We start from the raw sequence: 18,815 nt of genomic DNA, 5'->3' as shown, positions 1-18,815 counted from the left end.
TATATTTAGTACCAAGATAACGTATATATATGAGTATATTTAATCTTGGTACTGATTTAACTGGCTATAATGAATTAATATCTCACCTTTCATATCATTAACTTACAGGTTATCAGTAGCCTTTTGAATTTAATTAATTGATATCAAATTTTAATGTATTTATTTTAAATTTTTTTTCATCTATTTATTACAATTACATATGTTAATATATATTGCTAAAACTTTCACTAATCACGCTTGAATACTTTAAATTTATAATTTATATCGATTAATCTTGATTAATATTCCAATCAATTTAATTCAACCTTATTTCAAATATAAATTTATTTGGGAAATTTGCAAAGCAAATAATGCAGATACTTATGATTTTATTTGTTGAATTGATTTTTTATTTACATATATGTTTTATTAGTTGTAATTTCAAAAAATACTTTTAATATATATTTTATCGCGTAATAGCTATACTTTAAAAATTGTTAATTTCTTTTTAATTTTTCAAAAACTGTATTATTTGTAAGCCGATAAGCCTATTTTACAATTCTATTCCATTATATTATATATCTATAGAAAAAAAGGAATTATGCCTTAAATTTACATTTATCATATCAATACTATTTACGTTTGTTTTTTTGGGCTTAGTTTTCTCATGTTTTTCCGCTGCATTTTCTAAAATATTAAATTATACCTATTTTTTCATATAAATGTTTCGCAAGCTAGAAATTTAAAACTAGGTACTTCATATTCTCGTTTACACATTTACTCTTTTTCCTGTGAGTAAGCTTATATTTGTCACCAGATTTATCGAAATACTTTTGTTGCACCTTTAATTAAACTAGTTTAAGCGATTACTATATTTCATAATTTCTGAAATTTTCTAATTAGAAATTCATAATTTTTATGTAAACGTCTACGTGTAACGTGCATATATTGACAAATGATCGAAAGACGCCAACATTTTTATACTCAATTATAATACAATTCAGTATTAGACTGATAACTTGTGATTGCTTTTAAACTTCTCAAATTTTTTTTTATTTTTAATCAGATATACTTCACCACATTCTAAAATTTCGTCTGTTGGAAACTAGTCTAGTGGTTCAAAGTTTATTTGCGGTGAAAATCATCGTTGGTTAAGAAACCAATTAAAAACATAATATGTTCTATAATATATTATATTATAATAAACATTTAGAAGTATAATTTCTATGCCTATCTACAAAAATTTACGCAAATACATAAAAATTTAACTTATCGCTATTTAAGTGAAAAATTTCTTCTATGGTCCACAATTTACAGCTGGCATGTTGCTAGGAAATTTAAAATTAAGTAAGTATATGTTTTACTTACTTAATTTTAAACTTTGATTTTAATTTTTCATCCATTTACTTTTTTTTCTACGTATAACTATAAATATTTATTATTTAATTCATGTTTTTTATTATATTATATCGGTTGAAAATTATCTACCTATATTATATTGAAATTAAATATATTTCTTTGAGTAGGTGATAAATGGTCTAGAGTATACCAATTATATTTAGGTATCATGTTATGATTATTGATGAAATTATATTAGGTATTGTAAATTTAATTATATTAACTATCCTGTTTTCGTAGTATGTCGTTCGTTATTGAGGTCATTACTGGATTTTTTTCATGTCTTTCTGTTACCTACAATAAAGTTAACGTGAGGCTCCTATTTTAATTAGTGCAATATTTGACTGTGGTGGTGATGCGCGTTGATGATTGTGACATTCTCCGATAATTGTCATACAATTTATTCATATATTCAAATTTAAATGTTTTTATATGGTTTCAGTTGTACCTGTTACTATGTTTACTTTGGCTTTAAATGGGCGATAGTTCGTTTATGAGTGTAAATATCTGCTTTATCCTTAAACAATATGTTTGTCGTCGTAAATATTGTTCAATGGCGGTACAGTTCAAGCCCAACGTCATTTTACAATGGTGTAAGTCATATATAAACGTCTCGTGACAATGGTCGGCGGCGGCTGACTAATCTCCCGCAGGGACTTCGTATAGGGTCTATTCTTGTCGTTGTCTGGTGGTGGCTGCAGGGGGTAGCTGTTTCATCCCGAAAGGGATGCTGCGGAATTCTGTTGAATGCGTTGAATTTCTTCTGAAATCAGAATAAGGGGTTTGATTTTGTCTGTCGAACACACCGAAGAACACCACCCACGGGGCAGTTGGACGGTCTACCGCCGCTTCTGTGCTATAGAAAATAGATAAATACGTACATCACATGGTGATGCTTGTCACCCGTCTTTCCTAACAAAAACATTTCGTTCTTCTTTGAAGTCAATGTAATATATTATATTTTTCTATGTGAACTACAAAATAGTGTACACAATTTTTAAGTTACTATTTTCTCGGTGACCATGTTTATTTTGTTTTGTATTTTGTTAAAAAAAATTTTGAAATAAAAACTATGTTTAAACTCGATATCACTAATATTTTTATTACTAAGTTACCTAATAATTTTTCATTGTATCCAAATCTCATTAAACGATAAATAATTATTATTCAGTCTAAATTGTAGTCAATTTTATGAGATTCTATTATATGATTTATATTTTTATATTTTGTTGGATTTATTTGTTTTAATAATTCATTTTTTAGTATTAAGTGTTTTGTTACAAAACATTATCAGATAATTTTATTGTTTTTATGCGCCCATGGTCTAAAATACTTTGTTATTTAATAATGATGAAATTGGTTATATATAAATCTGTTTCTAATATATTTTATGTAATATTTTTGAAAAATTATTAAATAAATTTCAATTTTCGAACTATATATTGGCTATATTTTAATTTTTGTGTGTTTGAACATACATTTTCAAAAAAATTAAATAGTACCTATATTATTCTAATTTAGATTGCAACATTTTTATTCTAATTAAAATATCTACCTTGAGAGTAGTTTGAAGATATCTCTTCATTCATTTATTTTTCAATTCATCTTAAGATAAAATCATAAAAACCAAATTATTTTATAATAATTTAAGTATAAATATTTATCGAACTAATAGTTTGTGTTCAAGTAATAAACTTTTAGTCAATCATGAAAATAAGATTTGTATTATGTAGTATCTATCATAGATAAGTTCATTAATTATTCATTATCTTTACAACTCGCAAAGAATACCAGAAACATTATTTTAGTAACACTAGAACATAATAAAAAGTAAAATATGTACCAGTTTTTACTTTTTAGTTATCAAAAAGTACGACTATTTAAATTTCCATGTTTGGATTTAGTTACAGTTCATAACATTATCTTTGGAATGTTCCTAAATAATATTATTTACATTTTTCATTTTGTTCGGGTTATTATTAGCATAATATTAAAGCTTCAAGTTCAATGGATAGAGTAAATAGTTAATATTTCCATAGTTCAATTATACCCCACGTATGTTCATGTTATATATTTTGTAATACTCGTGTAATCTATACACTACATTCAACGAATGCCTCACGGGAGATGTCTGCTGTAATCCATAATTATTTTGTGTCCGCAACAGTTTCGGTAGGGTGGTGGATAGTTATGACATAATCACACCTACAGCTCTCGGTTTGGGTACCCTAATAACACTTACATATAATGAATACTCAGCGACAACGACCTTGTCAAGGTGGTTCGATCGCATAACGAATTCATGTGTATACGCTTCAAGTATTAAATAATTTTTTCTAGTTTTACTATTATAATTTTTTTTTTTTTTTTAATACCCATATTATAATGTGTAAACTTATTTAGCAAGAAATCAAAAATCTCCAATTACACATCAATTTTATTTTTAAATTATTGTTTAATTTAACTTGTTTAGATGACATTATTCTTATATTATTAGTTATTACTCGAATAAATACATAAACACAATTTAAGTAAAAATAATAATAATTTTTAGGAGAAAATTAAATTTTGAGTACCTTTGTCATATTCCATTACGTTGAAAATTATACCATGCAGATGATTTACTGTGTTCTCATTTGCAGTTTCAATTTTTCCTACTAATCCTATATAAATTAGAATATAAATTCTACATAATGTATGTAATTAATAATTATTGAATCATATTTATCGTAATTCTTTTGAATTTTATAGAAATTACTAATAAATTAATAGAAAAAAACTGATATATCTGTACTTGGTAATAAAATTGTTTGATGATGAATGAAGTTTGAAAGCATTCTCCCTCCTAACTACTAGGACATTTATATTAGTTATATAATTTAAAAAAATCATAAATATTATTTTCAATTGAATTTCACAAATTTAATTTTTGAGTCAAACAAAAATTATTTGCATTGTGTATACGAAATGCTCATTGAAATGTTTGTATGTTAATTTGTGTATGTATATCGAGTTATATTTTATCATGATTTGTATCCATAAGAGCAAAAGTATTCATACTAGAAAAATATATGCATGTGGTGTGACCTCAGCCAACGGTATTTAGCCAAAATTGTGTTTTCAGTAACGAAAATTTGCACTCTCATTAAAAAAAAATTCTCATACATTTTTTATTACGCATAATTTTTTGCATTCTTTACAGACATGTCAATTTATCCGTGACCCTTAAAATTAAGAGGATTGCCTTGCTGGCCCTGAACTATTGCTCTTATAGCGAGTATGTCCGGTTTAGCTGTGCAATGTGCACACTTATTTTTTCTTTCCTATCATTTGACAATAATTTACTCGCACTTTAGAAATACTTGAACAATATGTACATAGGTACTCATCGTTACAATACATCAACTGTGACCATATAAATCGTCTGTGATTCTCACGGATGTTCTAATCAAAGATCAAAAATTTTAAAAATAAGAAAATGATTTATCATGATATTATAATAATCTATTATTAGAAGGTTAAAACCTAGATTACAGTTCTAAAGAATTAATATTTTTGAGTTCTGATCAGAAATAAAAATTATTCAAAAGACGAACTAGAATACCTCTTAAGTAATTTATTTCAATACAACTATAATATTAAAATGAAATTTGATTTACTTAAAGTATTTAATTGTTTTAAGTGAATGCATTATTTAACTATTACGGTATGACTCTTAGTAAATCAGTTGATATGATATTTACTATACATAATTATTGTATCTGTGTCACTTCACCTTTACATTATACGGTATACATGTATGATCTGTGATGTGTGAATTCTCGTATTTGTTCATACTTTCCGACTAACTTATATGGTTTGAAATATCGTAATTGTTCTGTTAAAAAAATACATACCTATATATAAATCTATGTTTATAAATCTACATAATATTATGTATAAGATAATCTTGAAGCCAACGGAATATTAACGTTATTGAATTTTGACACCGTGAATGAATCCATAATAATGCGTAAAAGGGAGGGGACAAACCGTGTTCAAATTTATGGAAAGATATCGAAAGATCATTTTGTGACCGACCCATGTTAGCAATTGTTAACTCATAACTGGCCCTAAGGAATAGATCAACGATTTTTCTTACCATTAATAACAAGTCAGCGGCGTGTAACCGATATTTATAAATTTGTAGTTTTTTTAAGTATTGGTATAATATATGTGTGTGTATTTGTGTGTGCGAGCTCGTGTACATGTGTGTATAATAATTGCATTGGTGCAATTAATTTCGAAACGGTTTCCCGGTGAGTCGACCCAGATTTTCGTTGTTCACATACTTTGTGTATGCACATAGTATAGAGAGGGCTGCATATCTTGTTCTTCTACTGCAGTACGAGAGTACTTCGTGACTACCGTATTTTATTTCGACCCCGAGCGGTAAGTCACTTATTTGCGTCAAATGTCAATTCATGAATCGTAGTCGTCGATTTATTTGATAATGAAAATCAGTCTTAAATTGTTATACATACTAAGGTAACTCAAAACTTTCAATTGTAACAAGTTCAATTACAAATGTAAAACTTTTCCTGCTTTTTTTTTAACTCTGACCTATTTAAAATAATTATTTATTTGTAAACAACTAAAATCTTTGTTACTTGTAATTAATTATACTTTTTAATGAAAACATAAACAAAATCAAGTCAGTATTTTAAATATTTTTTATCATTATTAATTGTTTTAACTATTTTTCTATTTAAAAAATATATACATAATAGTAAATAATACGTTACTTAAATTATATAATTACTAATTATACATGAAATGTTACTTCAATGAAGCAGAAATATAAGTATAAATGTATTGTAGTATTAACAGTAGCTTTTGTATCATAAGTATCTGCTAAAAATGTACATAATTCTTGGTATTTTTATTTTACTGTTTTATTTTAAATAAGTTTCTGACATTTCGTTTCTAAAGTTTGATTTGTTTTGTATACTTATATATACTACAGCTAAATATCATATCACGGAAGTAATGCGAAAGCTGTTCCTTGTGGCGTCGTCGGTTCAAAAAAAATAAAAAAATAACATAATACAATATAGAATTTTCCAGTCACTTTTAATATATTCCAATATATCTTTACTTATGTAAAGATCAATAATCTTCCCTTCGTATTTATAAACAGTTGTTACTATAATTATTTTACTCAGTTACACGTGTATAGTCATACATTATTTCGAAATATTTCTTTATAGTGTATATTTGTATTATATAATGTTCTAATGAGTTTTTTTGTTTTTTATAGGTAATTAAAATTATTCAAATAACAGTTATTTCAAATATAACCAGTTATATACAATTGTGAGTGAGTACAATAATATTATATTTAAACATTCTGATATTATAATCCTTATATGACATGTCCCCTTATAAACTATTAACTATTCGTGCACCTGGAATAGCTAACAAAGTGAGATAACATTTACATGGGTCGTTGACACTCATAATGTGTTCCAAATATATTATCACACTTAGAGATATAGCTCATATACAATGACCTCATGAGTATTTCAATAAACCTGTCTTTTTGTTATAATTTATAAGTCACTGTTTGCCAAAAACAATTAATTTCGAATAGTTTGTATAAAAATGCAACCGTTACGAAGCTAAAATAGTTTCATTAACTTAAATAAGTGATAAATATTTTCTTGAATGAGTTTTTGTTAACATTATAATATATATGTATATATTCAAAGATAATGTACATTTTAAATGCTCTTTAAATTATTTTGAATTTCCCGTTAACGGTTTAGATAATATCGTAATAGTAAAGACAAAATGCTTAGGTTCTTTCTTATTCATTATTTTATAATTAACAAAATGTCTTGTGTTGTTATCTTCTAGTCATAAACAATCGTGGTAATAATTATGTTAAATTAAACAATTTACAGTGATTAAATTACGTTCGATTATCCGTTAAACTACGTAGATAACACTTCACAAATATATTATAAATTATAATATTCATCATACAAAAACTACTTTTTACGTATGTAAAATAATATAATTATAATTGTTCGTGTACGAACTTTTGCTATCGATTTAAATGTATTTAAACAACATAAACGTACGCATTCGATGACTATCGGTGTATCCCAGAATATTCATTGTGCTCCACGAATTCGATTTATTAATACGTTTACCCCGGTGGTGCCCAACCCGCGGGCCACATGTGGCCCTCGAAGGAAATCATTGTGGTCCATACAACTCTTTTAAAACGAAACAAAATATAAAAAAAAATTTAAAAAATAACTATAAAATACATTTTTTTTTTTTTTTTTTAAATGTAATAATCTGATTTTCGAGCGTTTTCAAATAGAAATTTCACGATACAAGTCGTGTACTTGTCTGATCAAATTAACGTGGTACCTACATGTACATTGTAAACCTACTATGTGTAACAAAATAACATTATTAGATTGATGTCGATATTATTCGTAGTTTTATATTTGGTGGCCCGCTCTAAGATAATTGTTTACCAAAGTGGCCCGCCGACGAAAGAAGGTTGGCCATCACTGGTTTACCGTTTACACCTAGAATCTCGGTACTTTCGTACGCGGTAAAACGTACACCAAAGTCACGTATAGCGCAAGTCGACTCGTCAGATTCGTCGTCGTGGACAACGAACAAACACAACGAAGACGACGACCCGCCATGTGGCCGACCGCCGCGAGCGGAGCGCGTGTAAGCCGCTCAGAGATTTCACCGTCGTTTGACCGACCGACCGACTCGTGTCCGGATTTGTCGACACGACGACGGTGCGTGTGCTACTTTGTGGGAAACGTTGATAATTTCGGGTCCCGTTCACCCGCTACGGGCGGCGGCGACTGAACGACCGGCGCGAGGCACTGAGAACTGGCCTGGCTTCCGGCGCGGTCGGTTATAATAATAATATTATTATTATTGTTATTATCGTCATCACGATCATCGTCATCGTCATCGTGTGTCCCTCTGTATAGTCTTACGCGCGCCGCCGTCGCTAACGGTATAAACGACCCATTGTGATGCGTATGTATTGGAACGCATAGCAGTGGTGTTGAAACCGTCCGATCGACGGTCGTCCGTTTGCGGACCCGCGCGCTGATGGTACCACTACGGCAGTCACAATAACAATAATGTAATGTGCCTCGTTTGTCTGTTTTCCGTTTTCCGGCTGAGCGCAAAGTCGAAAAAAAAATCCCAGAACGTAGAATATACGTTCCGTCTCCGTGTGCACCGACCGAATTGAAGGATATGGTTGGTTTTGTACGAGAGTTTTTCGTAATCGCCGTTTCCGTTGTACACTCGTGCACACCATTTCCTATTTATTTCGCCGCGGCGGACACCGTACGATAAATCATTATATTTTTGCGCACGTGAACTTTACCGTCCTTTTAACTGGTTTTTCGTTGTTGTTCCGTTAAATTGCTCGGGCTGACTTTTTTTTTTCTTTTTTTTTTTTTTAATGTCTCGTTTTCCTCGGTGATGCATAGCAGTTATTGTTTGCATCGTTTACACATGCTTTATTATTTTTGTCATTATTTTATTATGTAACTGTTCCTTGTTATGATACCTAATCCATAATACAACCTCGTTGTCGACGGGTGGTTTAATTTGGTCCTGAATAGTGATAATATTATTTATTCTTTACGTATGTTTTCGGCATTTTGTATTCATTACAAAATATAAAAACATAATAGCATTTCTGAATAATTTAATTTTAATAAAAATTTATTCGCGATACCAATAGATAAAAAATAACTTGATTTGATATTATGTACCTGCATTTTGTAATCAAAAGTTATTTTGTAATTACTCTCAAGTGGAATGGAATATTAAAAAAAAAAAAAATCCATCATTGTATAACCAAAATCTTGTTCTTTGTTTTGTTCTACAACTTCTATTATTCTAATATTATTTTATCGTAGGTTACAATATACGATCGTTAGAAACATTCAAGTTATTCATACATATACTTTTATGCATGTATTATTAATTAATTAATTTATATTCAATTTATAATAGTTATAACTTATAAGAGAAGAAGGTATTTTTATAGTTTTTAAAAAATTTGAACCTTAGAATCCATGCAAGAAACAAAACAAATGGAGAGGCAGTGTATTGAAATGGTAGAGTAGTAAATGGTATAGTAGATGTTCACTAATCGTCTATGTACAATTTTACATGTTATATGGTTTATATATGTGATGAAATCCATATTATCTAATCATTGTGTGTTATTGTACTGTTGTCTTTCACTATATAGAGTACGTTATACGCGTTAATTTTCGAATGTAGATAATATTTGTTTCTTCATTGTTGAACTGTCGGTTTTAATCGTTTTTAATATTCAGTAAATTGTATCGAAATTTTCTACGTGGAATTAAACCTTGCTTAACTAGTTAAATGTATTAGGTATATACCTACATTTTTTTCATGAATACTGTCCATTATTTATCAAATATTAAAATTAAAATAAAATATTACATGCCATTTACTATATGACAAATATTATAGGTTAGTGAGAAAATTTGGTAAATCTTTATAATTTACATATAAGGCTTCTTTTTTTTTTTTTTGTGGGTGAAAATACAAGAGTTATTATTTCATTAAATATATATTTTTTATGTTTAATTTTATTTTTTTATACGAAATAATATTAGGTACTTAAGAAGGTTAATATATCGAGATATTTTAAGTTTTATAGATGATGTTGTAATAATCACATACGTGTAATATATAACACTGACAAAAACCACGTAAAAATAAATTATCATTACACAGAGTTACGAGAACGATACATTAAACACAAACATATATATATATATATATATATATATATATTTCATACAACAGAATTGCATAAACCTAAATTATATTGTACATGCTGTAATAGCCCATCACTAAACTGGCACAATATGCATTTTGATAGTGTTATGTTTTCATTGAATTTATATTTTCTAAAACACGCATTGTCGCTTTGATATTGGTGCATAATGTGTATTATGACGTAGTATACTTGCATGGGATTAAGGGTCGAAGGTCTTATCTTATGTATCTATTTTTTTCTTTCATGTCCATGTACTGTAATTTTAAAATTACGTCTTAAAGCTAAATTACATTTAAATGTATTTTTTTTATTTATGTAATCGTCCCAATTTTTTACTTTAAAAACAGATCAGTAGTTCACAAATGTATATTATGTAGAGCTAAAAAGATGATCGATGTCTGTACAGACCAGTCACGATACCGACCTCGAATGATGTAAGACGTATTTATAACTGCGTTGGGCCTACACGAAATCGAACAATTCGTACAAGTGAATAGTGATATAATAATATGTAACGCACGAACGTTCTTATTATGAAATCTATTTAATTTGAAATAAATGTATAACGTTGCTATTTTTCATCATAGTAGACCATTATATTATAAAATATTTACACTTCTTTTGAAATCTTAAGGGTTAATTATTAAAAGTTTTGTTACCATTTCAATCTAAAATTGTACTTAAGTTTAAATATTTACAATTACAATATTATTTATTTAACTTCCGTTTATTTAATACACCATGTATAATTAAAATTATTCATTATCAAAACTAAATTCAAAGACGATTGAAAAGTATTTATAAATATTTATATATCTCACCTATTATATAAATAATAAATTATATATAAATAGTAACAATTCACAACAGGTCAATATGTTATAATTTTGAATCATTATTTTTTATTATTATTATAACTAATAAGACACCAGAGGTATTATTGGATACCTAAGTGTATTCTATTATTTTTTTAATGTATTAATAAATATGTGCAAGCTATCTGCATTAACCTGAAATATTCATTTCACATAATTCTAATTATTGCAATTCTTTTAGTAGGTTTTATAAAAATAAATAATATTTCCCATTTCAGTAGTTTTATATTATTATAAGGCATTTAAAAGTATTAAATAATTAACTTTATTCAAAAATAAAATTGAAAAATTTTTTACAATTAAATAAATTGAAATTATCCATTTACTTTTGTAAGTTTATTCTTGAAATTATTAACGAAATACATTTATGGAAAGACATTCTGAATTATGTTTATTTCCTAGATGTAGTTGTTTAGTGTTTTCTTGAATTAAATTACATTTTTTCTATTGTTTTCGTATCGCGTCCTAGTGAACTGATAAAATTATATGACCTTCAGCAGAAAACCAGATTTGCCCATCTGGAAATGGGGTGACAGAAAGGAAGGGGAAAGAAAGTCACTGAACTGTGGAGAAATCGGAAGCAACAGCAAAGATTGTGGCCATCCATGAATGCGTATGTTTCTATAATAAGTGCCACAATGAGCTATCACGTCCAACAACCAACTTTAAACAACATCATTATTGACATAAACACGTGTGTAACTCTTTTATTTAAACAGTGAATGACTACTTAAATTGTGGAAAAATTAATAATCATCTTAGAGTTTCAACATTAATTATTCTTGAATATTATTTGGAATGTATACATTTTTATAACTATACGAGTGGAAAATAAAACCAAAACACCAAGGAAATCTTTATTTTAATAAAGGTTGTTAATGCTTATAATTTTACTCTTTGAAAGATACGATTTATTATACACATTATACATAATATTCATATTGAGAATGAATACAAGTTCATATAATTTAATATACTTAATCTTGTATATCAGTTTTATTTAACTCATTGTTTTGAAAATACTCCTTACCCCTGTGGGATGTGGTGGTCGTATAGCTAGTATAGCACAGTTATCAGTTCACACCCGGCTTAGTTCAAAAAAGCATTCTGCTTAATAAATTGTGTAGTCTTTTTTTCCTGTCATTGTTCTGGTTGCATATCATATTGGTTAAGTAAAATATTTTTTTGTGAATGAAAATGAGTTTTTCATATTGAAATCCCGTTAAAAACCTTTCGCTAAATTATGGTTGTTGACATCCGCATGCGATAGTTTTACTTTAACGAATCATTTATAATTATGGTAGTCCAGCATTCACAAATTTTGTGGAACATATATATTTTTCGAATACAGTTATTGAAAAATTGGCATATCCTTAAATCTGTAATCGTTATTATCATTGAACTTATTTTATTTAACCAACAAGTAAACTCAAACATTCTATATTTTCAAATTAAACACTATCATATAATTGTTATTGAAAAAAAAAACGTAAGAGTGAAAAATAATATTATATTTTATAGAATTAAAATGCAAATTGTTCTTAAGTATTAATATTTCGTATGAATAATTAAATACTTTATGAACTACCTAAATTAATTAACATTTTATCAACACTTATAGTGTATATGCATTTTTGTTATTATAAATAATATTTTTTCTTTTTATTATTTATTTCATCATAAAACATATAAATACACAGTAGGTACAATGGAAAACACATTTATTTTGTTGAAATCGAAAATATCGAAATGTATCTATATGTTATACTATGACGAACAAAACGATGAAATTCGAAATTCCGTCATGAATCTGTGGGCAGATCCCAATTGAAAATCGACCCAACAACAATTTTTAATATGTCATCGTCTAACACAATCCTATCTGTATCAATTCTCATACGATTTTATGGTTGGATAGTAATGTTTTTCTACTTTGACTTCGAAATTGTATTTTTTTCTTGATTGTCGCATTTTAAAAATAAATTTATATGGTGGTTTAATACATATTATTTGACTGAATTACTTAATTTTTCTTATTTTCAAACTTTTTTTATTCAATTTTGTTTTTTTTTACATTTACTTCATCTTTTTAAAAAAATGTTATACTAATAAATAAATAATTACTTGTATATTTATGGATGTTTAACATAACAATAAATATCAATAATATGCGATAAAATGTAAAATTAAAATACTTTGAAAAATCTTCGTTAATGGCAGGCATAAAATAAGTAGCTATAAAATATAAGTAAATAATTGATATCGGCATTCATTGAATTCTAGAAAACCGTTAAATCGAACACTGCTAATAACAGCTAACACAGGATGTGTTTCTTCGGCAACACATCTGTCGCAGGTGTAAGTCCACAGATGTGGTACCAACAAACAGCTGTTATACACGCGCCGAATACTGAAAGAGGAAGATATAGTACAGTATTCCCCTATAACTACGGGAATATATTTAAAAATAAAATATTAAAACTTATTTAATTATTATTCAAAAGATGCACAAACTGCAATGTGCCAACCAACAAAAAAATTTCTTTTATACGTACATCGTTGTCTATACTATTATATTAACAATCTTTTTTTTTTTTTTTTGAATCCGTTAACCGGTCGTAATTCTCTCTTGTTGCTGACACCTTATACGGTTAGTCAGACGACATTGCGAAAATGCTGGATCTCACAGCTGAGCCGACCTTGCCTAGTCGACAATATTATTATATATTAATATGCTATTTTCCATTGTTATCAATACAATTCACAAAACCACATATTTATTTATTTTTATTAAAATACATAATTGTATTAGTTAATAACACGCCATAGGCTATATATATGTTCGTCAACACAAGTTTTTATCGTGAATATTTTCTTTTTCCTCTCTAATAACAATTATTGTTGGTCTTTAACTAATACACATATTAAATATGCATTGACTTTTTTTCAATTATATATATATATATATATATATACTTGAATCGTATAGTTGTATCCTTTTTAAATACATATGTATCATATTAATTTTTGTATAATGTACAAGCGTTAAGTATTCAGAATTAAAAGTAAGATTGTAATGTTTTTTTTCCATAACAATTATTTGAAAGTAAATTTATAATGATACATCAATAAAGATATTGACTATTTTAAAGATTTTATGTATCTATAAACGTATTATGTTTTGGAAGATTTATTAAATATATAATTTGATTTTTATAGTAATTTATTTTGCTACTTAAAATTCAGTAAAAAGTATCTTCATAAAAGTTTAGGATTTTCACCGTTGAACCACGTAAATGCAGTTTTCCCAACATTATAATTGTATATTATAATATTATAAAGTATTATTCTTTAGTGTATTCTTTATATAAGTAATTAATGTTTGATTGGAATTTAAAATTAATTCAAGGAGAATTGTGTTAAGTTCGTTAGATGCGTTATATTCCTTCACTGTTACATTACTACGGAAAAACGGAAAATCAAAGTCCTTTACTCCTCATTATTAAAGCTGTAAAACTATCAAAAGTTCACTTATGCGCGAAAGATTATCCTTTTTTGTGGTATAAATCCGTTATACAGTTGTTGTTGTTTTATGTATCATTATTTTGTTGTTTTTAAACCTACCTGCAGAAAACTTTCGTTTTGCCCTCTGCTATCATCGTCATCGATACTCTGCATTGAACAGGTTTATTTCATGTATATATTTGTCGTTTGCCCGTGACATTAGTTTCTTATTCTCTTCCCCCTTTCCTTTCCAATCTATTTACGCCCCGGATCTATTAATAACACCTTTGAGTGTGTGCAAGTTGTAGGTTTTGAATCGCTCGTGTTTTACCTTACATGATAATACCTGACGAGAAGTATAAGAAAAAAAAACCATTGCAAACACAGACGATGAATGTCTGTGCTATTAATTATTCGTGTGTGTGTGTGTGTGTGTGTGTGTGTGTGTGTGTGTGTGTGTATGTGTGGTTTGTCGCCCACACCAACTGGTTTACAGTCGTTCGTCTTTTGACAGTGGAAATGTCATATAGTGCAACGCCCTTAAACGAGGGTTTTTTCTTGGGTATGCGTCTTTTTGTTGTTAACTACTTCAGAGGGTAAATTTTAAATAGGATTAATAATAAAGACTATATAAATATTTTGAGTTATAATGACTATGCAGTATGAAGTAAGACTGTTTGAGAGGAATCCTGAAAACAGCAATTTAATCCATAAATTACTAAACAGAATGCTTATAGTATAACTGTATAAGCCTTATACAGTTATACCGTATAATACTATTTATATTTTAATATAATACTAAATCTACAATTTCATAGACTATATTAATTTAATAGTTGCTTTACGATTAAAACGTAAATCTTTGATGCGCATAGTGTGTATTGAACAGTTATGTATAATTATTATATGAAACGCTATCCCACACAATTTATTATATATATTTATATTGGAACTTTAAAGAAAAATTTATATTTATCATTATAGTAATATTATTCAATAAATCAACATACCATTTTCTCAATTTTATCAAATGTTTTACAAAATCTAAATAATAAAATTAATAATTTAGCATAGGTACTTGCTCTAGTACTTGTTTAATTTAATTTGATACATTAACGTTCGTTATACTAAAATATTATAATTTGCATAATGTTGTACATATTTTACATTTTTTCTTTTTTGTTATGAAGAAATAAAACCCTCTAGAATCGTGTCTTCATTATAGCGTTGCATATCCATCATTTTTTTATTATCCATGTTAGTTTTCATTCCACAGTACATTTTGAAATATATACTATTATATATTTAATATTATAAACATATACTTTCACGTTTTTATACGTATATTACATAATTGGTTCGTTAAGTAAATTCTATTTGAACCTTGTAAATTACGTTCTAGAATTATCCCATTCTCATAGATTTAAATATATAAGTTTATACATGATTGTATGTGCCTGTTTATGTGTGTGTATATACCGTATATGTAATCGCGATCACAATAAAAAAACATTATAAGGAATGGAGTAAGAACAATATGTGGTTGTCCAATGATATTTTTTATTATGTTAATAAGTAATATAAAACAAAACTGAATACTAAAAGATAATGTTATAATTTCGGTGTTATACATTATGCTAAATAGTTATAAATATACGGGCTATGCAGCTGCACATGACATATGTGGTGTGTAATATATGTATAATATACATAAAAATATACGTAAAAAATAATATATATACATTGTATATATATTATTTTTTACGATCTGTACTTTTCTTTCAATAAATGCACTACGTATATTAAATTATCAGTCGATATCCATTAGCATAAGAATGCAATATTTACTTATTTTTTACCAAATTAAAAAAAAAATCGTATTATTAAAGTGACTAGGACTATTTTTATATTATTTAGGTTAAAATATTTTTTTAAACAAGTTTTATCGCATAAAAAAATCTATGAAAATTAGTAGCAATTATTATGATTTATACAAATTCATGTTTTCTTAATATTTTATATTTTACTTTGTAATTTTACTATTTTTAATTTACTTTTCTGCAAAGTAACACGGCTCCAAATCGTTTAAATCTTATGCGTATATCTAAGTTTTAATCGGTAACCGTAACGAAAGGTACATGCATAGATTGGATTTAAGCGTTATTAATTTATCAAAAAGTTTGATAAAATAGAATACTTATTTTAATTGTGAAAAAAAAAATATGTATATATAGTGTAAATAAATTACAATATACGTCGGACAAATTATACAATTATGATAATGATGTAACGGTTATATCGCAACGGTGGGGATAATTATAAAGCGTTCAAAACGTGCGGGTGATGTCAGCGACCGGGAATATTTGTCTCTTCGGGACGATGCACACCGCTGCCGTTTCCGGATCTTCTATCCCGCGGCGACCATGTACGCAACTGATTTCAATTGGACCGTACGGCACGCGCTCCGCCAAAACACGACGTACAACTTCTTCCTCGAGTCGACGGCGTCGATTGAAAACACGAAAACAAAAATTCTCTTAAAACGTTGTAGGTGTGCATATCATCTGCTCAGCTGGCCACGCTAGTAGCTCAGTATTGTATTGTCGATTGCGTTTGTGGATAGTTCTTTGTGTTGTACGTGTACGCGCGTAGTTTGTCATTTTTATTATTGTTCGCTGTACGATCGCAAAATATCTATAAAATATCGTATATATCGGAGGGAGGTAGGTCTTTGTGTGTGATAGTGATGGTAGAGGAGTAGGGTAAAGTCAACGTCCTGGTGACGGCGTCGGCGATGTGCGACCATTGGAAACCACATCAGCAAACAGCAGTGGCAGTGGCGGCGGCGGCGTAGTGTCCTTGACCCGACAACAATCGGTCCGATGTCCTTTCGGACGTGCAAGACTCTTTTTAAAATATATATGTATGTATTGTGTTGAAAAGTTTGCGTATATGCTGTGGACGATTGAACAATAACTGTCATATTCTTGCTCCGCGTTATAAATACATACAATAATAAGTCCTGTGTGTACAGATCCAATTCGACAATGGAATCGAATGCGTTTCCAAACGATGTTTTTGGCGTGCCAACCGACAGTAATATTACGCGCAACTCCTCCCTCGGGGGTCGTATATAATTGGAAAACGCGCACTCCGTTTTTACGTTACTCTTCGCGTACTACCGTTATCACGTTTTATAACCGCGTCCAATTATTAACACACATTTATATTATATGTATACATCTTTAGTTTTTATAAGTTTTCCGTGATAATTGTTTTGTGTATTTTCATTTTGAAGTTCTAAATTATTAATTGATTGACTTGTTTTTACTTGTGTTCACTTGTGAAATAATTTAATCTTATAAAATGTTATTCGATAAAGACCTGTGTTAAATACTATACCGAGTTCGGTATTAAGTAGGTTTTTTTTTTTTTAATATAATAATTATTATTATAACGAATATGTATATATATGGTAATTGTTAAAATTTTAAATAATATGTTTATGTATATTAAATATGTCCGGAGTCCATATACTATTGATACAAAAATTTATACTTTCTGTAGTATTAGATTTAAATTAATTGTTATGTAGGATGCATCATCTCCCATTGTAAATTATTTTATTACTTATTATATAAAAATCTGCCATCGAACTAACCGTACACTGAACATTAACAATAAACACTATATCAATTTTATTTATAGTACAAAAGACATTTAAATTAGGATTTATACGAGTATATTACAGGTATTTACTTATTGTACTACAGGCACTGAACGAGATTCGAGAATGAAAATTGGTTTCTAATTTCGTGTAAACATGACTATATATACACATATTATAGGTTTGAATGAAGTGTATGTTTACGTAAAATATCTAATTATTATTATAATTCTATATAAATGTATATATTATGAATGATAATTATTCCGATACTTCAATATTCACGTTTTGACCCATTTTTCTACTTTTATTTATTCAGAGGTTTATTACAAAGCGTATCTGTAATATAGTTTTCGTCTTCTATAATACTTTTACGTATTTTTGAAAATCGGTTAATATTACGTATTCAACTGCCTAATAGTATTGTTGAAAATATATTATCTAGAAAAATAATAATCTTTTGATTTTTAAAAGCTATGTACTGTCGTTGCATGTTTTCTACATATTTTCACAGTTTTCATAAAAATAT

This window comes from Sipha flava, unplaced genomic scaffold, assembly GCF_003268045.1.
Source record: "Sipha flava isolate LNK unplaced genomic scaffold, YSA_version1 617_pilon_pilon, whole genome shotgun sequence".
Lineage (NCBI taxonomy): Eukaryota > Metazoa > Arthropoda > Insecta > Hemiptera > Aphididae > Sipha > Sipha flava.
This window is presented reverse-complemented; position numbering follows the sequence as displayed.